General features: G+C 43.6%; 1 protein-coding gene and 1 long non-coding RNA gene across 2 annotated transcripts in view; one reads left to right on the forward strand and one right to left on the reverse strand.

Annotated features, from left to right (window-relative positions):
* Positions 1-23,189, forward strand: part of LDLRAD4 (low density lipoprotein receptor class A domain containing 4) — a 285,812-nt gene that overhangs the window by 238,461 nt on the left and 24,162 nt on the right. The window lies entirely within an intron of this gene.
* Positions 10,376-15,194, reverse strand: LOC142600734 (uncharacterized). The gene is made up of 3 exons (XR_012834294.1): positions 14,991-15,194; positions 11,024-11,183; positions 10,376-10,566 (listed from the first exon to the last, which is right to left on the reverse strand). It is a non-coding gene; the product is annotated as an uncharacterized LOC142600734 (long non-coding RNA).

Genomic DNA, 23,189 nt, shown 5'->3' on the forward strand with positions numbered 1-23,189 from the left:
TTCTTTCTTTGAGCAGACACATGGTGTCCATCACAAGTACTGTCAGTGCTTGGATGGCTCATATAAATGTTTTATTTCTTTAAAAAAACAGTAATACAGTACTGAAAAGCAAACATCTTTTCAGCTCATTTAATTATGAATAATTGTCTTCTTTCTTTGAATGACTTGCCTCCGGTAGCCCGACAGTACCTTTTCTGTCCCCTCAGAGTTTTCTGTGCTGTGAGCTGTGCCCTTACAAATGATTTGAACTTGTGGAAGTGGCAGGGGCAACTTTCGGAAACATGTAGCTGCCAAGTTTCCTGTGATGTGATCTTAAAATAGACCAGACTGGGAAAAGAGGGGAGGACTGTCACCAAGTGCCGCTCCGCATGTCAGGACTGTTTTTACTTGATCTATATCGGCTGGTGAAGTCCTTTGTGAGCAGAAGAAAGAACCTCACCCCCACCCATTTCCTCTTTTCAGGCTATTTTGGGCTCACTGTGAAGTTCTCAGTGTACTTTCTCAGCCAGAGCAGCATTGTGAGCTCCTTCTGGTAAATCACATTTTCGGGTTGGGGGGTGGGGAGGACTGTAAGGGAAAGAACAGGAATTTGTCTTTAAACAGGTTGGGGTTTTTTTCCCTTTGTGTATGCATGAGCGTGTACAAGAAAATATTCACTATCCCACTAAATGTCATGGAAGGTTCCAGTATAATTTTTTTTTTTACCAAGTTTACCTAGATAGCTTTCAGTCATGCTAGCAGGTGGTATTGACATTTTCTCTTTTCTGTTTTAAGGAGTCATTAAATTTAATGAAGAGCTAGTCCCAGGAAGAGGCATCAGGAGCTTAAGGAATTTGTGGAATATTCAAGCTGAATATTCATATTAATGCATGGTTGAAAAATGCCACTGCCTGAACACACTGATCTATTTCTGTAATGGGGCAATAGCATAATTCTTTCTTTTTTTTTTTCCCTCTGAAGTTTCCACCAGCATAACACAGTTTTCACTGAGATTTTCGTTGACTCCAGCCACTGTGGGAGAAATCAGAATTGGAGTCCAGTTTTCCATGTGGACGTAAAGAGTTCTCCTCCATATTCCCAGAAAAACATCTAGAGCAGGAAAACAATTCTAAAAGAAGATGTGGAAGTGTGGGAGAAAACACTCAGATTTCTCTGCATAGGAAAATCAGGATGATATGAAACATACACACGTCAAAGGAGAAAAAGAGAATGGGGGGAGGCTGTGAATGGTTTTATCATGTGTTTGGTTGGGGCTTTTTGCTGGTTTTTGCAGAACTGCACAATCCTGCAGCTCTTCAGGTCCTCACAACTATTACTACTTGAACCTACCAAAGCCTGAGCTGTTCAGAGGAGGAAGGATTTATTCTCATTGCAAAATTTTCTCTGTGATGTTGTGAATACTAGCTTAATCCTAGGGAATGTTCCATTGAAAGGCTACACTTGGTTAAATGTAAGCATTTTCCAGAGAACCCATGAAGAAAGTTCTCTGTGGGAATGGAAGAAATTACTAATTTGATTTTTTTCTATCTCATTAAGTTTAAAATTCAAGAACAAACCAGGAAAAGATTATTATTCCGATCTTCCTGCATCATAATAAATCATCATAACAAAAAACCAAACTTGCCTTCAGTATCTGAAAATTTTTTGAAGTTTGCCTCTGGGAAAAATGCTCCTTGTGTAGTCATGTTGAGGTCCATTGACAGTTCCTGACTTCACAGCATGGACTGATACGTTATTTTTTTGCATTGTAAGCACATCAGTCTTCTGGGTGTGTCCACACTCCAAACAGGTACTTTTCACTACCATTTTAAAAGGGAACAGGTATTTTCCAGAAGATTCAGTTGTCTTTGTTTTGCCCCCAAATTACAGTTTTGCCATTGAGAAATGGTCTCAATGCCTCAAATGTCTTTTATGATTAAATTAGACCTGAAGTCCTTGGGAAAGAGTTGAGAAGGAAAGGACTTTGTAATTTTAAATTTGACTTATGACTTGTTCTTGGGTTTGTTTGGTCTGTATTAAAAGTCCGTGCTTCACTGTTAATGCATGAGAATGTTTTGCAGGTGTAGAAACTTGGAGTCAGTCCTGACAGCACTGTGTTCTCTGGGTACTTTTATCTTGTCCCATCTTTTCCCCAAGCTGAGGCACCCTGTCTGCAACATCTTATTATTTTCACAGCAGTGGCAGTTCCTTAAGCTCTCTTCCTGGTTCTTTCATCCAATGGGCTGGCACTGTACATATTGCTATTATTTTTTCTCAGAAATACGTCCTTGAGTCTCACTCACTGGTCTGTGCACCAAAACCAAAGTACGTTTTCTTCAGTCATCGCTACCTTTTGTATAAAGATCCAGGTACCAACTTGCTAATTTTGTCCCTGAAGTTCATAAAGGTTCAGCAAGAACCCAGAATGCTGGGAGGGGTGCGCAGAACAGTCCAGCCTGGGTTTCAAAGCCTGACTTTCCCAACATAACTTGTAGTTTTCCTATTTGGCTGGCAGGACTAGACCTGGAGTCAAATGTATAATATTTAAGTTGTCTCAAAGCTTGCTGCACTGCTGTTGTGGGATTTTTTGTTAGTTTGTTTAATTCCTTAATGTTGAAAATCACTTCTGCAACCTCCTGCCCCTCACTTCTGGGATCAAAAAATTTAAATAAATGGTATTTTCATGTTGGGATGGTGATAAAATTCATTAGAGGTCAATCCAGAGACCTTCATGAGCATGTTTTAGGTATCCCAGACGCAAATTCTTGCTGAAAACCCATGTGAAATAGCTCATTGTAAGTATTTCTCTGTAGGCAGCTTGGTTTGTGACAGCAGGTCATGGAGAAAGATGGCTGCCGAGGCTGGGTAAGCAGGGGGAAACGCATGGGGTTTCATTCTGAGGCTGGGGGAAGCATTTCCACCCTGGTGAGCTGGGCACCGATGGCCCAGCCCATCTGATGGGGCTTTATGAGGAGGGTTATTGTAAGCAGTTGAAGTGTAGAGGGTCATAAATTCTGGGATGCATCGACGTCTTAGTTGGTGCCAGTCCGTGAGCAGGAACTTTTCTCAGCCAGGCATGGTTCCAGGTGGCCGGGGACAAGACAGGGCTGCAAATTTACAGCCCCAACAGCCTGTTGCTAGAGATTGCTACTGCTGTGCAGTAGCCCTCATTTGTAGTAGCTGGGTCGTGACACTGGCATAAGATACTTCGCGCAGCTGGGCCGCGCCAGTGCCAGATACGAGTCCCATGGTACGAGCTGACCCAGCTGCACTGAAAGTCTCATTCTTTTCTCTTTTTTTTTTAATCAGCAATGCAAAGGCAGAGTTATAGCTAATACGCTCTTGCACCCACGTGCATAAAATACGTAGACATTAAGCAAACACAATTGTCTTCTTTCTTTCCTTTTCTTTAAGCATTGTAAGGGTTTCTTCTTAAACATCTGCAGTTGTCCAAGCTGCATATCTTGCTCTCCTAAAGGCAGAAAGTGTGGGTTAAAAAAAAAAAAAAAAAAGTGTGTTTGTATGTGTAGAGATATATATAAAAATAAAATATATCCCTGTTTTCTATTTCAGTTCTGCTTAGGGAAGAGCAGTTTTGAGTATTGAAATAATGCAAGCTGAACATTTTTCTAATGAGCATCATTTTATTTGAGTCGGAAATACTGAAATAGTGCACATTATTACACAGGTCAGCAACTAAAGCCCAATTACATACTTATTTGTAAATTGTCCAATTGCAAAGGGGCAGCAGTCAGCTTTTCTTTCCCAATCTAGAGTGTCTCATAGGTATATATTTACAATTCCTACACCAGCTTCATAAGCATAAAATGAGATCCAAGTCTCTTAGTTGCCTTGAGGGTTTTCTAGATTGGGAACAGACTTTGCTTCCCAAGTTTGTCTCTAATCTAATAAAGAGGTTTAAAGCATTACTATAAAAGAATAGATATAAAAATATAATTAATGAACATTGGATAATGCTGACAAACAAGTGAAGAAACATTTTTTTTTAATCTTCAGCAATGGCAGTCTGAACCAGAATTTAGCTCAGAGCAAACTGCCATTCTAAGGCATTCAAAAATAATTTGCCAAGACATTAAAAAAAGGAGAATTGCTTTAAATAGTGATGTTAAGAAAAATCAACAAATGACGTCAAACCAAGAAAAACTTCCAGTTCTTTGTATTTGTTTACTGGCTTTTTATTTCCTCTTGGGAAACTCTGAAGCCAGTTTTCAGGCTATCCTCTGCAATCATGGGAACCCGGAAGGATAAGTTTTTAAACGAATGCCAAATTTCTCAAGAAGAAACACGACTCCAGGAACTGGGACTTTAAGAAAAAGAGCAAATGCCACAGTATTTGAGATGGCTTTGTTGACTTTTGACTTTCCCACAGGCCAGAAGAGCAATCCATGGCCCTTGACAAACAAAGACGAGGGTGCATGGCTCCCACTAAGGTTCGCTTGTGAACGGCCTGATGTTGGCAGTCATTGGTGCGACATGCTGTGTGTTATCGGTCCCCAGCCCAGCGGTGACAAAGGGCTTTGAGGGGCATCATGTAGTAACAGTGAGAAGGTAGGAGAGGCCAAGCACTGCACGCCGGGCTCCGTCCTTCCAGTTCGTCCCTGTTTTTTTAAGTAGTGGAGCATGGAGCGATGTGAGAAGTGAAGGGTGGAGCTGACTACTTGGATGAGTAACATCTGCAGGACTGGGCCTGATCCTCTTCCCACTGAAATCAACAGGCATCTCGCCAGCCCCGGCACTGGGACTAGGATCTGTGCCAGAAAGAAAAGGGGAAACCCATTAGGCTCTTTGCATAGCCTGCTCAAGGAGAAAGTGGTTTTGGGGTTTTTTCCCCTAAAAAAAGGCACAAATAGGTGAAAATAAATGATACTATTAAAATAGACACGTCTACTAATAACCCGTATATTTTGTAAGCAACATATTTAGTTCTGCCAGTCTTCCTTCAGATGTGTGGGAAGCTTGGCACCTGGTTGGAAGAGTCAGTCTCTGGGTTCAGAGGTGTGGGACACGAAGAACTGGAAGAGGAGATAGACGGCCACTGGCATCTCTGTGGCAGAGTTGCCGTGAGGGCAGGGAACATGTTTTTCTCAGCTTGGGAATGTTGTGTTGCAGCTTTAAAAAATTTGGAAATACCATCCTCATGACTTGGATCTTTTCTCTAAGCTTTTTCTTTCTTTTCTTCTTTTTATTACAGTTAATCTTATTGCTGAATACCAATTTTCTTTTCTCCAAGGAATTCAGTAGGTAATGGTGTCTTTACCTCTTTCTCTACCCCAGTTAAGTTTTTGAGGTGGTTTTTAATTTCTGAAGAGGGTTTTTTTGGGCTGTGTGTTTAAGTATGGCAAATTAGAGTAAAAATAGGTCAACCGATTAGTAACTGCTGGTTTGCCTTTAAAAGCAGATCACATTAAAAATGATTCTTCATATTTCTCAGTGTATGTGCCAGCTATGTGTAATTTTAGCTTGTGGTAGTGGCAATGGGTCATTTGGGGCAATGGAAAACAAACCCTCTGGAATCAGAAGTGAGAGTGGAGTAAAGAAAATAACAAAAGTACATGTAATTATTTCCTAAAAAAATGCAGTGCTCCAGTGAGGTTTCAGGAATCCTGCGTGTAGGACAGTTGCAGCTTTGAACCTAGTTTGTTTGGAAAACTGCTTACCTTGGTAGCGCAAGCATAAGTCATTGACTGATTTGAGAACTTTTCTGTTTAAATTAAATAACGAAAAAGTTTCCCTATTCACTATTTTGTCTGTCAGCTTGTGGGCCATAAGCAGAGCTGCAACAGTGCCAGCAAATCTGAAAACATGCTTTTGTATTACCTGCAGAATTTTTCAGGTGTCAAATCGGCTCGTAGTGATAATATCCACACTGTGTTAAAGCAAACTCAAGGGTAAAACTTTCCTCAGACTATAAAGCTGTATGTTTTACGGCTAAAATTATGTCTCCTTCCTCCAGCAGTGTTCATTTTGGGTAATCTTAAATGTCGTAAGTTGCTTTTCCAAAATTGACCACAATGATTGCATTGAACCTTTTGAAAGACAAGGCTCATTCGTAAAGGAGAGATTATGACTTGTTCACTATACTTCTAAAAATTGTTGGACGTGTATTTGTGAACTGATTGGGAAGCTCCTTTAAAGTTGTTGTACTCTGAAGTTCTCTTAGTTAATGACTGCAGTTTAGTCTGCACTGGAAAATGGTACGTCAGAGAGAGTTGTCCATAAATCACTCTCCTAACACATTCAGCTGTGCCAGCAGAAACTGGAGGGTGGATGAAATTATTTAAAAAAAAAAAGATTATTTCGCTGGTGTAGCTTGTTCCTTCCAAGAGACAGGTTTAAACTATACTGTCTGAGGGGTTCTTCGCTCATATAGGCTGTGTAGGGGTAAGAGACAGTTACCCGCGTAACTTTATGAACTGTTAAGTGCTCTCATGCTTGGAGAAATATTTTCTGTTGCCAAGATGGCCTGTTCTCAGAAACCCTTGCTAGCCTTACTTAGACCCAAGCAATACCGATTTAATGTCTTTTTGGAAATGAATTCCTTTAAATTAGTTCCCTCCTTGTCCTGATGAGTTGAAGGGCATTTCTTACGGTCAATCTGGTAAGCAGAACATAAGTTGCAACCAGATCTGGATTCAGTGCTGCCCTGGCTTTGGGCACAGCGTTGGACGAGGCACCTCCCCGGGCCCCTCCAGCCTGAAGGACTCAGTGGCTCTGCGCCGGGCTGTGCCAGTTCACGGGCAATGGTGCAGCACGTGCTGTGTACATAAGAATGACTTATGTAGCCTTCATAGGGGCTGGCAAAAAAAAAAAAAAAAAAAAAAAATTGCTCAAATGGGCAAAATAAAAAGATCTTTTGTATGGTAGATGCTTTCTGAGTACCCAGATCTCTCCTCTGCTTCCTCTGGTGATCGCTACGGTTCCTCTGCACTGTGCCATCCCAGGCAGGTTTCAAAGGTGGAGGGCTAGCAGTAACAGCACTGTTAAACTCTTAAGTGTCATTAGAGTTTCTGTTGTTTTTCTGATTTTGTATCTTTGACATGCAGCACTGCACGCCATGTAGAACAGCTGTGGTCCATCTACCATCTCTCCCTTGCACTCAGTAACTTCAGTGAGCTAGCAGTATGAAGGAAAATGGTACAACATTTCCCAGTTCCTCTTTCAGTGTTCAGAAGAATGTTTTTCTAAGGGTCTTTTCCTTCTTTGTGGCACAGGGTGATCGTCCACATGGATTTATTGAGCATGGTCATAGAGGTTTATGGGAGAGATACCTCCTGCCTCTTTGTCACTGTGCTGGTGCCGCTTATGTTCCCAATAGTGTGGTGCCTCTCTGATTTCCTGTCTCTACATGCCAGATCATGGGAGCTAGACAGCATCACTGTACTGGGCCCAGAGCCAAAGAAGAGGAGCAAAAGACGTGAGCAAAATTCTTTCCTTGGGTGAAGCTCTGCACTAGGGGTCTTAGGTTATTGACTTGGAATGACTGACCCAAGTCTTTCTAGCAATTTAAAGGTTGGGCTTGTAACCAGAAGCTCTCCTGTCCCCTTTTTTTTACACTATTCTAGTCCAACAGTGTTGCCATTTGAGCTGGGTTTAAATTCTGTGGAGTCTGCAGGGCTGTGAAGAAAATCTTGGAACTCCTGTCTTGCTGTACCGGTGCTCCACCGTGCACTCAGATTTCCCATTTTGTTTGCCAACTCATTCTGCGACTAAAACCAATGTAAAGACTCAACACGTTCCACGTGAACACTCAGATTCTGCAGGAAAATGTTCTGCAAAGCAGTCTGAATGGTAACAGGAGCAATGGCTTATTTTTGGACTTTAAAGACACTCAGCAGGAATTTGGAGACTCTGAAAGTCTGGAATTGATAGCACTGAACTAGCAGTAGCCACGCAAGGTTCTCTGCAGAGCTGCAATCCTGGTCAGCTGGATGCTTGTGTAAGCTGGAAAAACAAACCATGGAGTAGGTATTACTCAGTGCCTCACAGTGGCAGAATTTCATTTTTTGTTAATGGAATTGATCTGTTCTGTGATCCAGTGCAACTTGAGAGAGAGCTAGTTTTGCTGCCCGCTGTTTTTGAAACTCTTCACAAGATCACCAGCCACCTCAGGGAGCTAGCATGGCACAGGCAGTCTGCCTCCTTTCCCCACTCTCATCCTGGAGGTTTTTTCCAGATCCTGCCTGTTCCCTGCAGGTCTCCTTTAATTGCTGACATTCTTGCTGGCCCTTTGTCCAATGAATGGCAGACTGTCACTGGATCCCTCATCTCAAATCCATCAGAGGAGCAGCAAAACCCAGCTCACACAGGGACTGTTGCATCCTTTCTTTTGTGGCCTGACTTAAGCCAGAGTTTTCAGTATTGAAGATTGGTTAGCATTTTTTTCAGAGGCATGGGAAGGCTTGTCTGAGAATAAGTTCATAGTTATGCTCTTATGATCCAAAGTAGACAGAAACACGGGTCTATGTGCGTCTGGTTGGGATAGTAGGCTGTAGGGCTTTTGGTTCATTTGGTTTTGGGTGGTATGGTTTGTTTTGTTTTGAGACGTCACTTGAAAAGAGATTTGTCCTCACTTAACAGTAATCCATGATCTGGAGGCAAATGTATGTTTGATGATGCCCTAGTGTTTATAGAACGATTAGGAGTTTTTCTTGACAGGTCTTTCACGTGATAGGATCTGTGCTTGGGGGCTGCACTCTTTGCAAAACTGACAATGAAGCAGCTCTACAGGGTTTAAGATAAATCAATCTCTATTTCCTCTTGCCTCCCGTGGTGAATTTGCTCCTGTGGTGGTTGCGTAAGGCAACCCAGCTGAGCAAAGCCTCAATAAAAGAGAAGCAGCTTGCTACTTGCTTTCTGTCAACTTGCCACACTCCTTCCGTACATGCTGCTCTACACCAGTTGCAGATTACCACAGTAAATAGCTTCCAAAACTCCAGCAGTCCTTTCTCTCCTGTGCCTTTGCTCGCTAGCGTGGCTGAAAGGCTTTTGTGCTACTGCAGCACAGCTTGTCCACTGATACTGCATGGTAGGAACCAGTTTATTTGTTATCAGTGTCCTTTTTGATGCTTCCATAGCCCTGGCTGGTCATATGTTTCTGCTCTTGGAAATGGAGTGAATTGGATATCCAGAAACATGAGCAATCACAAGCTTGGAGTTGTGCAGCCTCGCTTGGAGGCATTTCCACTGAGGCCAGGCTCAGGACTCGGAAGGGTTTGGGAGGAATCTGGAAATCCTTCGCTGGAAGGGCATGTGGAAATCCAAGGCAGCATTATTTTTCCATGATACTGGATACAAGTAGCCCATCAGAATAAGGAACTTTTCACCAATCCTCATTTACTTTATGTTCAGAGCGTGCGCCCTGCAGGACTGGAAATTGAGACCGTACTTTAACAGGTTGTAAATGAGCAGGTTTTAGACAATTTGAATCAGGTGGTGTGTGAGGCTCACCGCACCGGTGGCACGGTCGCCCCTCCAAGTAGAACTGACTCGCAGCTGCCCAGCTCCTCCATTATATGGGGTGCTGGTTTCCTGCTGTCCCAGACTGGAGGTAGGAGGCAGGATAGCATGACAGCTCTGGCTTGCAAAGAGCTACTTTTTTGCTATGTTTCTACCTTGTTCGCTCTATCTAAGTTAGTGAGGTACCTGTTTTATAGTGGCGGGTACAGCATGAGCCTACACTGGCATGCTCCAGCTACCTTCCTACATACTTGCTTTCATCCAAGTTGTACGGTGTGAGGAAAGACTTGGCATTGTCTTTCTGACTTACCAAATCTTGTATTAGTCATGTCTTTGGGAGATGGTGGCAGTTCTTCACCTCCCACGCATAGCCTAGATATAGTCTTTTACCGGGCTCAATATGGATTTTCAAAAAAATAATCCTAATTCTCCAGCTTCTTTAACTGCAAATGGAAATAATTGATAAATGCTACAGTTTTGTGTGTCTAATGAGACCGGTAGCCTATGCTATCAACGGTATTTTTTGCTTCCCATCCCCCTCTTGCTGTTGCGGTAGGGCAAATTGCATCATTTTTAATAAGATTAGAGCTATTTGCATTTTAAGGTGTTCAGGGTATTAGCTGGCGGTGTGTCAGTTTAGTCTGTCTGAGCTGGCTTTGGTCACCTCCCATAAAGGTTAGAGAGTTCAAAAATATTGTGCCTTGTTGAACTGAGAGTCTAGACATGTCTGGAGAGATCCTTAGTTTTCAGGGTTTGTCTAAGCTTTGTTTCAATAAGGGTGTGAAAGCTACCAAAAATGACAAGCTAACACAAAGGTTTGAGAGTCATTTGAGTACTGTGTGGGTGAGAAATGCCTGTATCTGTACTCTTAGTCAAGGAACAGTAAAAAGGGCACACATTAAAAAAATAAAGAGCACTGTCAAGCAAATAAAAGGGCCTTTATTTGCGTGTAGAAATGGAGAAGGAGTTTGGGCTTGCTCCTAGCTTTACTGTAGAAACTTAGGTGTGCCGCTGAGACCTCTGTGTGCCAGGCTGTAGTCCTCTGTCGGCATTTGGTCTGATCCGCGCAACCTTTCCTGGATGCGAGCCAGGCGACAGCCTTCCCTAAAGCTTCAGGAATGAAAGAAAAGAGCAGTAAATATGCAAAGTATTATTCCTGCAGGACTGCACACTTTGCCGCTTCTGGAGGCCCGGCTGACGGTGGTGGTCGCGTGCTCCGTGCGTCCGTGGCCATCCCTCCATCCCATCAGGTACCTTCCCTGTGTGCCACCTTTCTGGTCAAGACAGCTTTCCCTGAAGACTCAGTTCTCTGCCTTGAAAGGGCCCATTCCCTTTTCTCCTCCTATTCCAGTGAACCTCTTTTGCCCTTTGAGGGGAAAAAAAGCGTATTGTCCAAGAATGTGGTTTTCAGGGGAAGATCTCGCAACAAGAAGCAGCACTGCTCCTATACCAAAAGCTCTCTTGAATCATGGAGAGTTTAATGGGTCTTAACAGAAGTTGGACAGTTGCCCGAGTCTTGACAGATGCTGCTGTACTGTGTGCTCTCTGTATGCTGGGGTCATCTTACCTTGTGTAGGCAGTTTGAAGCAGTGGTTGAAGGAGGAATGCTTAAGGATATGCCACGGAGAATGGTTTTGCAGTTGCTGACAGATGGACAAAACACCGGAGTTACACACTGTTTTTCTTCCCCAAAAGCTTGCGATTTCTCAACTAGCAGATGAAGTAACCTGGGAAAAGGACAAAGGAACAGTAACATAAGCAAAATATCCTTGTTGAGGTTTCCTAGAGAGGAATTTATGCAGAACTTGCTTCTGCAAGTTTCTACAGGCAAATTATATTTTTGACCATTCTTCAGTTCTCCTGATAGTTGGGGTATTTCAAAGCCTTGATTCCTGGAACTGTACAAACAAGAATGTCAAGTTTCATTAAAAAAAAAAAAAAGTAAAGTATGTTTCTAGCTTTCCTGACAGCAGTCTAAATCTTTAAGGTATGGCCTTAGTAAACTCAAATGTTTCTAAACAACGGAAGACAAGGGAAAAGTATTGTTTTAGTCTTGGGATTAACTTCAAGTGGGCAATACTAGAATTATCAAACCTTCATGATCAGTAGTGCTAAAGGCTCTTGAAGGATTTAACCGCCTCAGCAGTTATGTTTAATTTGAAGTGTGGAGAAAGCAGCCAGTTTATTCCCCTAGTTATTTAGGCACCATTGGTGATATATTTGTGGGTTTGTATATTTAATACAGGCTTTGATGTTTTCCCTTATGCATCTTTTTATTATATAAATAATGTCCTTGTTTCTTAGTGTTTGTTGTTAGTGTGTGCAAATACATTCATCTTTTGTTTCACCCTTCCCTAGTGACCTGTTACATTTAGTTATAGGATATGCAGAAAGGAAATAATTAGTCTAACTTTGATCTGCCCTTGAAATTGCGCTGTGCTTTTAAACTGCGCTGTAGAAGAGGAACAGTAAGTTTGCTTCTGCTCTCCTCAGCAACAAAGCACAGAGTGAATCTAGGCATTGTAAATTATATTATTACAATAGCCTAAAGAGCCATTTTTTAACAAATTAGTTGGATATGGAGACTTTTCTTTCCAGTGCAGAGATGCTGCAGATAGGGCAGTGTGGTGTGCCAGGAAATCCTGAACTGTGAAATCAGAAGAGACCGTTAGATCATCACGTCTGAGCACCTGCATGGGTGCCTGTTTTATCTCATCCACTTACTTTCAGACACTCCCTTACCTTAATTTGGTTTTTCTTCCACTTTTTTACATCAAAGCTTAGTTTATTGTTGATTCATTTCTGCATACCTCTATGGCTTTTCCTTTTTTTTCTCCCCCCCCCCCCCCCCCCCCCCCCCTTTTTTTTCATTTTGGCATTCTGCTTGGCACTGCAGGAGCAAATTATTAAAGGTTCCCTGCTCCAAGGAGCTCTGGGGGAAAAAAAATTCTGCCAGAAGTTATTTGAAGTGGGCTGTGAAATTTGCAAACTGTTATGAGAAAACCAGGTATAGTTTTCTGTTCCTGGTCTCCATAGTCTGGAAGGAAAGCAAAGTTTGGGTGATAGAACAAAAATTAAACAGCTTTGAGATACGGTTTTTCCAGCTGCTGGGGGTGAAGGAGACTCTTGGGTAGTATGGCCACAGCATTTGAACTGTCTGTCTGTCTAGTTCTTTGCTTTTACTTGAACTTTTCAGATTGCTTTTTTGTTTTTTTTTAAACTTTTATTTATTTCCCAGTATGTGTTGGTTTTTTGAGACACCAAAAATAGTAAAAGGTAGGTAATAGGAAGATAGGAAACAGCTTTATTTCTGTTAGTATCTGGACCTTTTTTCCACTGTTTCTTTTTCTGCTCAGAAAAAAAAGAGAGCAGAAAGCATTTGGAATACAGAAAAGAAAATGGGTGCTAACTTCTGCTACTGCCCTTAGTCCAGCTGTGCGTTTACTGTCTGTGATTTGGTGGGAGATTGTCCTAGTGCAACAGAGAGAGCTGTCTTGGTGATTCAGTAGATGGTCCCTGATATATGGGAAATAATATTTGCTGTCAAAATCCTAAAAGGGCTTCCTTTGGGGTAGGTTTGGTTGGGGTTTTTTTTTTTTTTGCTAGGCAGCTGTTGAGCTAAGAACACCCAGAATTTTGTACAGTGGATGTGAGCATTTTACTCCTTAATCTCACCTCCTGTTTCATAAGCAATTCGTCTTTATTGTTGTAGTTCCAGACCTCAAGATCATAGATGTGAGGACTGTCTCTTTTTTAATTATGCAGTGCTCAGGCCACTGCAGTTGTGATTCTTGGTTGAAGGATCTTTATGTTCCTGTAATACAAATAAATGGTGAGAATGAACTAATTTTACCAAGATGTTGTTTAACAAGTATGGATAAAATGTGAAACCAATGTCTTTGTAGGTCCTCATAACTAAAGATCCCACTGTATAGTTTGCATTATTTTTTTATTATTATTTTTATTTGGATTGCCTATTATTACTATTGAGTGATGGTTTCCAGTCCTGTTCAAGTATTTTTGTTCCTTTTATGTATTAGCTGTATTTCCTGCCCAAAGCTTTGGTGTTGTTGCTTTAAGATGACGACATCCCCTGTGCCGTACCCCAGAGCTAGATGCAGTAGTATATGGAAGCATCTTTACACACTTCACACTATTATGATGCTAAATTATTTAGGATTTTCAAAAGGCATTTAGTCCTCTGCTGAAAGAGGATTCAAATGTGTACAGCAGTGGTGGTTATTACTTAATGTATGTTTGTCCATAAATGCATATGAAAGGTAGAGATGATAATTTTAGTTTCACTGAGTCTACCAGGCTGGAAACTGAATGTAAATCTGAGTACGTATCTCTCTGTTGTGTTTTGCCTCTAGCAGCTTTTAGAATCACAAATGCACATTTTTAATGACTAAATGTAACATTAACAGAGAGCCATTCTGCCCCAATTGTTTCATCAGAGAACAGACTTGCTAGAGACTGCTTTTAAGTAGCCACGTCTGTCTAATCAAAGTTTCTCCCTCCCCCCTGAAAAAAAAGAATAATATTAAAAAGCTGAGAAAATGAGATTATTAATTTCTGTGCAAGCTTCAGAGTGGCAGCTGGAATGCGAAGTAAAAGGAAGAGGTCACGTTGCATGGCTGCGCGAAAGACACTTTCCTCCAGAAGCTGGTAGTTTTGTTCATCCCTACCACAGGTAGGCAGGATGCTGTATGGTACCGCAGGACTGGGACCCAACGGTGGTGTGGTGATGGGAAACCTGCTGCATTCTCCGGGCTGTTGGTGGGAAACACTGACAGAGGTGGAATATTGTAAAGAGTGTAGGGGCACTATTAGAGTGTGATATTTTTCTTCTAGTTTTTTAAGTAAAACCCTGCTGCATTTTAGGAAATCAACAGCAAAAGTAACATTTTGGAAAGCCACCGTAGCCTTTCCCTCTGTTTTGCATTTCTACACTCCCTAAACACGAGGCAATGCTTTGCTGGACATTGAGGCCGGGAGTGCAGGCTTGGCAGCATCGCTGCCATGTCCTCACTCTTTGCAGCTGCGATCTGGAGAGGGCCCGTGCCTGGATGGTGACCAGCCTTCAGCTGAGGCGCCTGGGGGATGAGTAGCTTCCCCACGTCAGCAGGGACACGGTGGCCCAGCATCCGCTCCTCTCCCCGGCACACCACGGCAGGGAGCTTGCAGCTCACAGGGAGAGGGAGGATGCTTGGCATTATCCTGCCTATACCTGCGGGCAATTTCTGCAAAGTAGCTAGCCTGTGGCATCTCGCTCCTGGGCGAGGAATGGGTGTCTGAGTCCTGTTGGACAGGCTTTGGGGTTTGGGGAGTCTGTAAAGGGAAATGAAGCTCAGCCGGCTAGAAGACTCCATGTGGCATCAGTTCCTGGCACCTTCCCATTCCCTTTTCTTTCCCAGTAATGTGAAACTGATCACCTTAAATGAAGTGATTAATGTACACGATTAAAAAAAAAAAACAACAAAAAAAACACCGCAAGGTTGATGTGAGAAAAGGCAGAGAAGCTCTTGACCGACCCGAGGACAGGCGTGATTCAAAAGCTGTGCAGCCGGCTGGTGATGAGATAAAGTGCGAGGGATCGTCCCTTCTCCATCCCACCAACACCAGCAGGTTGGGAGGTCTTCGCTGGGCCAGGCGTCCTGCCAGCAACCTGAAAGGAAGGCTTTCCATGGAGGTCCGGGCTTTCGCACTGCTGCACCCTCTGACCGGGCTCATGTGGGGAAGGGAAGAGACCCGGGGAGAAGAGGCGGCACAACCACTTTTAGGGGTATGACCTTAAGGAAGAGGAGTTGGAAAAGCCAAAGATAAAGACGGCCCAGAACATTCTTAAGGCTGCCAAGCCTAAAATTAGATGCAAGCTAGGCTTTGTTTTCCTTGCAGGCTCACATGTCGCACGCATCTTCTCCCAGTTGGCCTACTCCGTGAGGACGGCAAGTGCTGACGCCGAGGAGCACTTGACTCCCTGGGAATAGGTTTCCTGTGACTTTCTACACTCCCCGTTGTCACGCGACGGGAGCACGCGGGCGATGCAGCAGTGCTGCTGTCACGTGCGGGCACGCGCGGTGCGGCATTGCTGACAGCAGCTATCCTGGGACTGTTGCTATTGACAGCCAAAGTGTTGTTGACTGCAAGCAGGATCAAAATTACTATTGGTGACCAGATGAGGTATTAAGTGCAGAGTTGACGTTAGGAGTCCATGCACACGACACAATTCACCGTGTCACTCACGCAGTGGTCTAAAATGTGGGCAGTGGATCAGGAACAGGCAGCAGAGGGATGTTGGATACCACATCCCACACACGTGTTGTAACCCTTCCCTCAGTGGCTGTCGTGTTTTGGCGGGGCACCTATGAACAGTTATGCCCAAAAAATGCACTTTTGCCAGATGAAAAAGCAAACAAACAACGTTTGTGCATACCTTGGCCAGTCTGGGTGGGCCAAAACAACCTTGAAAGCTTATACTTGGGGCTGCACTTCTGTGCAAATATGGTTGATTCTCACATCAGCACATTAAAATGGAGTAGTGTGACTGTATGGTCACTACTGTTTAAGATGGTGTATCTGTTAAGTAGACATGCTGTTAAATCAGACTTACTCTGTGAGCTCTGAAACAGGCTATCTTAACATTATTCCCAATTGGCTTAGCACCATTGTATCCACATTATGCAGCATAAAAGCCTGTTAGATACGTGCTTGCCTGAGAGCCCTGCGACGGAGCAAGAGCCTTTCTGATCTGTTTGCCAGGTTGCTACCAACTCTGGATGAGACTTGGGCAGTTTGAGAGGGGAGGAGTACAGATAAACCAGGCTGCACTGGTCCTTTTGGCTTCTGCTAGCTGCCGTGCAAGGGACTGATCAGCCCAGGACATTTCAAGAACACAGAATTTGTGTTTTCATTTTGCTTCTCCCTGCCTGTCCTTCTGTTTCCACTGGCTGCTTAGGGAAAGCCGCGGTTTTACAGCTGCCTTCTTTAATCCCCTTTGACTGGACTGCAATTTTAGCCGAGCAGTACCTACATTATAGGGAGGGAGAGGCACCGAGTATGATGCTGCACTAAGGGTTTTACACTTGTCCCCTTGCTTGCTATGTAGCCAGGATAAGTCGTAACCGTTTCTCCAAATCCCTGCGAGTTTTTCTTCAAAATGAAGTGATTAACTTCTGCTGTAAACTTCCCCTTGTCTAGGGCATCCAGGCCTCGCGCTGAGCTTGACAGCATTCAAGATCTCCTGCCCACATAGACTATTAGGTTCTGCTTATCCTTCGTTTCCACTGCCTGGTGAAATATTAGATAACGGAGAAAGAGCTTATCTTACATGCGTCTGAACTGACAAATATGGCAGCCTTTCAGTAAAAAGGCTAATGCAGACGAGGCCTTTTTCCTGGCTAGAATAAGAATGAGGCCGGTGCTTGTCTTCTGCCGCTGACAACGGTCAGATGCGTGCAGCATGATTTCCATAGCATCCAGACAGTCGGAGCACCTAATATCTACCTGTCTAGTCAATACATCAGCTTTGCTAGAGCGGGGAGCTGAAGTTTGTCATTGAGGCGGGTTTCTAATGCAGCACGAATGGATCTTTCAGCTGTACTCCAGGGTAAACATTGTAAGCCGTGCAAATTTATTTACCAGCAGTGACAAATAACTGTGTCAGTCACTTTTGTTTTCTTCCCTAAATAAGATGTTCTCTATAAATGCCCTTATGGATTTAATTTTTGTAGCTTTAAGCAGGGGGGAGGGGGAAAGGGGGGATTTCTTGCTGTTCGAACAGGTTAATATTAGTGCTTATTTCCCTCTGTGTTTCTGCACATGAAAAATCAGTTTAAGTTTGGACTCAGCGATCTTAAAGGTCTTTTCCAACCTAAATGATTCTATGATTCTAATAAACTTCAGAGGGAACCATTCCAGGATTTACAAATTTGTAAGTAGCAACTGGGAAATGCTGTCCTGGTGTCAGTATTGAGAGGAGTTTGGCTTAAAAGGATAGCTGAGAAACAAGTCTTTGCTGTGCCGGGGCTACCTGGAGGGGCAAGAGGAGGGGGAAGGAGGGGGCTGCTTTGCCCGCAGGGTGCTGAGCAAGGCCTGTTACTCATTTCAGAAGTTTCTTGGCTCATCTCAGGCATAGAGCTGTGCTTGAAGTTTAACACTTCCATTTTGAGAAAGAATACTCACCGTTATAATGTGGCATATTTCTGCATCGTACAGATATTTTGGGAAATTGTTTTCCCAGCCGTAAATCCTAAACCGTACATTCGCTGTCGAATTCTCAGCCACCAGCTAAAACCCAGACTGTCTCACAGCCCCTAAAGCTGGGGATCTAGTGGGAGAAACCGGTAGCCTTTTTAGAAATTAAGGAATAGAAGTTAATGGGTGGCTTGCTGCAGTACAGTGAAACACAAGTGCGCTCTGAATGGAGGAAGTGGAAAGAGTTGTTAGTTGGGCAAGCCAGACACACCTAGACAGCATCCTGAGCTGCTGCCAACCCACATGGGGGTTTTGGACCTCTTCCAAGCTTTGTTCCTGAAAATAAATTGTTCAAGATGGGAAACTTTGAAGATTGCATTGACCAGTGAGTCATGTCTCTGGGTGTGAGCTTTAAGGGAGAGAACTCAGGCTTTGGATTTGGGCTAGAGCCTCACCGAGAAAAAGCAGTGATCAAAGTTTAGCTTACATTTTATTTCTTTGCAGGAGGTGGTCAGCAATTTGTTGTTGTTCTTTCTTCCTTATAAACGGGATTTATTCTGGCCTCAGAAATTGAGAAGGGGCTGTTGATCTGGTTATTTAGTTTAGCTATTGACTTGCTTTGTAGCTGCAATTCATATAAAATGATCGCCTCTGTATCTATTTCACAGGAGTAGTACATGAAGAAATTAAGTGACAGCTATAAACCAGTCTGAATATGTAAAACAATGGATATATGCTAACTATTATGTTATTTATTTCGTGCTTTGATAGCCATGTTGTAAAACAAAATGAGGAGGTGGGGATATCTTTTGGAACAGAATACAGTGCAACGCCTGCCTTGATCTGCATCAGACATCTGCACTGTGAAGTACAAATGATGCTGAAAGATGCACTGAGAAAACAAGCGGGTTACAGTACTGTCGTGTTAAAAATGACAAAACGTGCAGGCAATAGAGAAATGAAAACCACTTCAGTTTAAGGCAGAATCGTAAAATATTAACTGAAGAAACAGATCAGAAAAGATAAAATACGAACATTTTGGAAACCGGGACTCAGACAGTTCTTTATGCAATGAAAGTCACACTGTGCTAAAAAAAAAAGAGCAATTTTTTTTTTTTTAGCAGAAAAAACAGACCCTCAAAATTCTGAGATTTAACACTGGGGACTCTTACTTCTAAAAGTAAAGAAAAAACAAACAAAACCTAAACCAAGATAAAACAAAAACCCACCTTCCTGAAAATTTTTGGAGGTGTTCAGGTTTAAGCTGGCTTTGAAGAAGACACCTACAATGAACAAAAAGTCCCAGTCTGAGCTTTCAGAGCAAGAAATATGAGAGGACATGAAGGAAAAATGCCAGAGTCCTTTTAAATTCAAAATGTCTAAGCCGTCTGCCCAAAAAAGGATAGATTCAAGCTGAGAGCCACTTTGGATTGTATGACAGATTCATGTTCCTTATATGCACAACCTTGGCTTGAGCAATTCCCTTCTTCCTGTCTTCTGTGCGTAAAACAGAAACCAGATATATTGACAGCAAGGTAAAGTTATTTGACGTGTCTAAAAAAACCAGGATGAAAGCTGGAAAGCACGTGCCTTTTCTAATTAATTTAGCAAATCTGTGCTAATATGATGACATGCAGCTTCCAAGGCACCGACTCTGCCTCGCCGTCCTTAGTGTCGTACGGCAACGTTTCTCGGTCTTCATCCGTGAGCCATCAGCGGTGGGTGCACTGAGATTTCTTCTATGAGACCCTTTTGTGTACCTACCCCAGCCAGGGCATCAGATCCCTGAGAACAGAGGTGGGCTGGGAAGCTCTTGCTGCAGGCTGTAAACTTTGTGAGGGAAGTAATTGCACGTGCGCACTGCACTTGGTTGAGCCTACAGGAATAGGAGTGGCGTGGGATGTACGGGGAGTACAGACTGCCCTGCAGGAGCTGTGCGGCTCCCTGCCACAGGGAGTTTGTATGCATGGTACTCGTGGTCTGGTGTGCCTGGGCATCGTGGACAGGAGAGAGGGTGCGCGTGTGCACACAGATGTTTGATGAAGTCCGGCGTGCAGCATGAGAGGGGCCCAAGATACTGTGTGCAGGTGGCCAGTACATGCCTCTGATGTCAGATGCATCCCAGACCCCACAGACTCGCTGAACATGCACTGCGCTGGCAAACCGCACATCCTCACGAGTCATTTGTCTGGGACTTTTGAATGGCAAAAAGCCTGGTCTGAGCTGCTATGCAGATCAGTATGCCGGGCGTCCTGAAATCCTGGACAAATCCCCTTAGCGCTTTTGGTAAATCTGCAACTGGGATTTACCGTTGTGACAGCACATCCTAAGCGTGGTAAAAATAGCCTGTCTCTCAGCATTTCAAACCTGACTCACGTCCCACAGTTAATGGGTGAGCAGTCAAGGCTGTTTCTTGAATCGTTGCACGAATGCACGAAGCGGTCCCGATGGCAGAGGATCACAAAGCTGCATTGCAATGCGCTTGCCTGGCTCAGGCCGATTCTCTGCAGCTTTGGCTTTCAACTCGGCAGATCAGAAGTACAGCAGAAACCCCTGATCTTAGGTCGAAAGGGATGATGGAGAGATCTCTCTGCCCTTTGCTTCCCCAGACGGCTGTGTCAGCCCTGCACTTGGTCTGGTCTGGAAGGTGTGCTGTGCTGGCGTCTCCTCCCCTCCTAGGCTGGGCGGAAAGCACAGCGCTCTCCCTGGAGGCTGCATAACAGGTTTTAACCCTTTTCCTTAGTCCTAATGAAAACCATGGGTTTTACCAAAAATTAGGACTGCGCCAAATTTGAAGCATCAGTAGTTTTGCTACCCAAGTGGGGTAATATGGAGAAGTGAGAGGGGCTGAGCGTGTTTTTCCCGCTCCGTGTGTGCATGCACGCATGGGAGAGCCCAGTTTCTCTGTAACCCTGAAAGCAAGCATCTTACTGTCAAAACTTCCTCTCCAACAAGGAGATTAACCCAGAAAGTCTCGCCCCACCCAAATGGGGTGTAACGGTACCTCTTTAGTGGGCTACACAAAAATGCTGCTGGTGAGTCAGTACAGTATCAGTTGTACAGAGTGGAATCATAGGATGAAGTAGTTTGAAATGCAGCCTCCCATCCAAAAATACCAGCCAACCAACTGTAAGATACATCAGCTGTCAGTTCCCAGTGTGTCTGGTGAGATTTCAAGCAAATTTTGGTTTTTGCTGTCACACACAGGACAATGCCATTGCAGCTGCCTGGGGCCAGCCTTTTGCTCCCTGGGAAAGGGCACCTGTCCATTTGTCACTGGGCCGATTTTGAAAATGCACCTTTGTGATTTAGCAGCCCACATGTCATCTTCAAAAGTAGCTTAGCAGCCCAAATTTCATATGGTACTGGTACCAGGCAGCGTGTGAAGACAAGTGAGGCCCTGCTCCGTGGAAGTCCCGCGTAGGTGCTGCTGTGGTACCCAGAGAGGGGAGTGGGGTTGGGTCGGGGTCTGGGGCGACTTGCCTTAGGTCACTAGCAGGTCTGTGATAGAGCTGGGGAAAGAAGCTGAATCTTGGTCTTATCTCATAGCTGTTAGACCATGCATCTCCATAAACATACCCTATGCCATACATTTGGGGCAGTCTTGTATGTTTTGTATGCAGGGTTGTTTTTTTCTTTTCTTTCTCAGTCCCTGAAGTCCTCCTAGGAGACACTTCAAGTTTAATTGTACCCTACCTGATCCAGTTTTATGCTGAAAGTACAGGAAAAAAAGTGGATGGAGGAGCAGCATTAGAAAGCACCCCTAAACCTTCACCGAGACCCCACCTCTGTCTTGGAGTCTGTGCAGAAACATCCATCCCTCCCCAACTGCCTGGGCTCAGTAACAGAGCCATGGGACCCTGCTACTCCACTCAGTGCTTGTATCATCAGGCTGCTGGTTTTGTTTCTGACTCTTGGCTTCGACGCTGAACTGCCTAGAGGTGCAAGAGGTACCCCAGCCTTACACATGGTACAAGAGGTTGGTGGTCGTCATCGGAAATGATCCAACTGCCTTGCTGTTGTATGTGCAGTGTCTCGGAAGTGGCCTGAGTTTGTAGATGCGATTAATTCTGCTGAAAACAGGAATACTGTCATTGAGTTGGGTGGGATTGGCCTCATTTTATGTAGAGTAGATGTGGATTTATGCTTCAAATTGAGTTGCTAGGGTGCCGTCCATCAAGTGATGTTTGGAAGTCGTTTTTTAGAAGCTACGCCACTTTTGACATGCTGTTTTAATATTTTTCTGGCTGCAATAGGGCAAGACATAGAAATCTTATGTTGTCATCACACAGAGCTGTGAAGCTTTTTTTTTTTTTTTGCTTTCTCTCTCTTGCACTCTGTCATATGGAAACCAGATCAAGATTATGAAATTATTGCCCACAAACTGTGATCTTTTTTTCTCTTTTGTGGTGGGAACTGACAAGTCAGTGATGGCTTAGTGCTGTTGGTACTAGCTGTTCATGCTGCACGCATTTGTATGTATCAGGAAGTGCCGAGCTTGGCGTGCTTCTCGGTTGGCACACAGGCTGGTGAAACGTCAGATTTTTAATTGTGATAAAGTTCACGGAAGAAGAAAATATGGCAGATGTTTCCTTTTGTCAGAGCTGAACTGAATCATTAAAATGTGATATGATGTACTATGAACAAGTCAGTGTAAACATCATCCCTGTGAACGTGTCACAAGACTGAAGAACATAGACCATTCATGGTAATGTTAAAAGCCATGTGGTCTGCATGCTGTATTACCATGCTTTTCTCTTTAAATGCAGAGCATGAATCTTATGAATTTTTATTGCTTTTATACAAAATGAAAAGATAACATATTCTGCTTTGGTAAAAAACAGCGTGGTAACTTCTGCAATGTGGTTGTCATTTCGCTAGTGGTTTACCAAGAGGTCTGCTTTTCACAAGCAGCAGCGAGGTATCCCATTCCCATTGAGTGCTGAGCTCGCTCGCCTAATTCCCTCTTTTCTACAAGGTGTAGTTTTGGGAAGTTTTACTCCTTTGCCAGTCTGGAAGAAGCGGCAGAAGCATGGCTGCTTGCCGAGGAATGGTACGTTAAAACTGACTCCTGATAAGTGGTTATGCAAAAACTGCAGGAAGCATCCGACAACCCACATTCTCTGTGGACTTTCTCTCCCGTCTCCTCCTCACATCTCCTGTGTGAGGATTATTGTCTACACACTCACTTAGGTCATTAGTCAGAAAAGAAGTGCATTAGGAGAAACTTCCTGATGCTTCCCCATGAGCTGAGTATGTTCTATCTGCAGTTATTCTTGTTCTTGCTGGCCTAAGATGCCTTGACCAGAATCTGATTCTAATTCCCAGTTCTCAAGACTTTACCATAAATTAAGTGGGTTTCTTAAAGCTTCAGCTGCTGGAATCAAGGGAGTTGACGAGTATCTTTGTTCTGATGTAACGGTCAAAGAAATGCTGGAATTATGTGTTCAAAGTGTATCCCAAAGTGTTGTTTTATGCCACTCTGCTGATTTCTGATTTGGAGTTTTGGAATGCTAGGGTTTGGGAATAAAATACTT

The sequence above is a fragment of the Balearica regulorum genome, chromosome 2 (genome assembly GCF_011004875.1).
Source record: "Balearica regulorum gibbericeps isolate bBalReg1 chromosome 2, bBalReg1.pri, whole genome shotgun sequence".
Lineage (NCBI taxonomy): Eukaryota > Metazoa > Chordata > Aves > Gruiformes > Gruidae > Balearica > Balearica regulorum.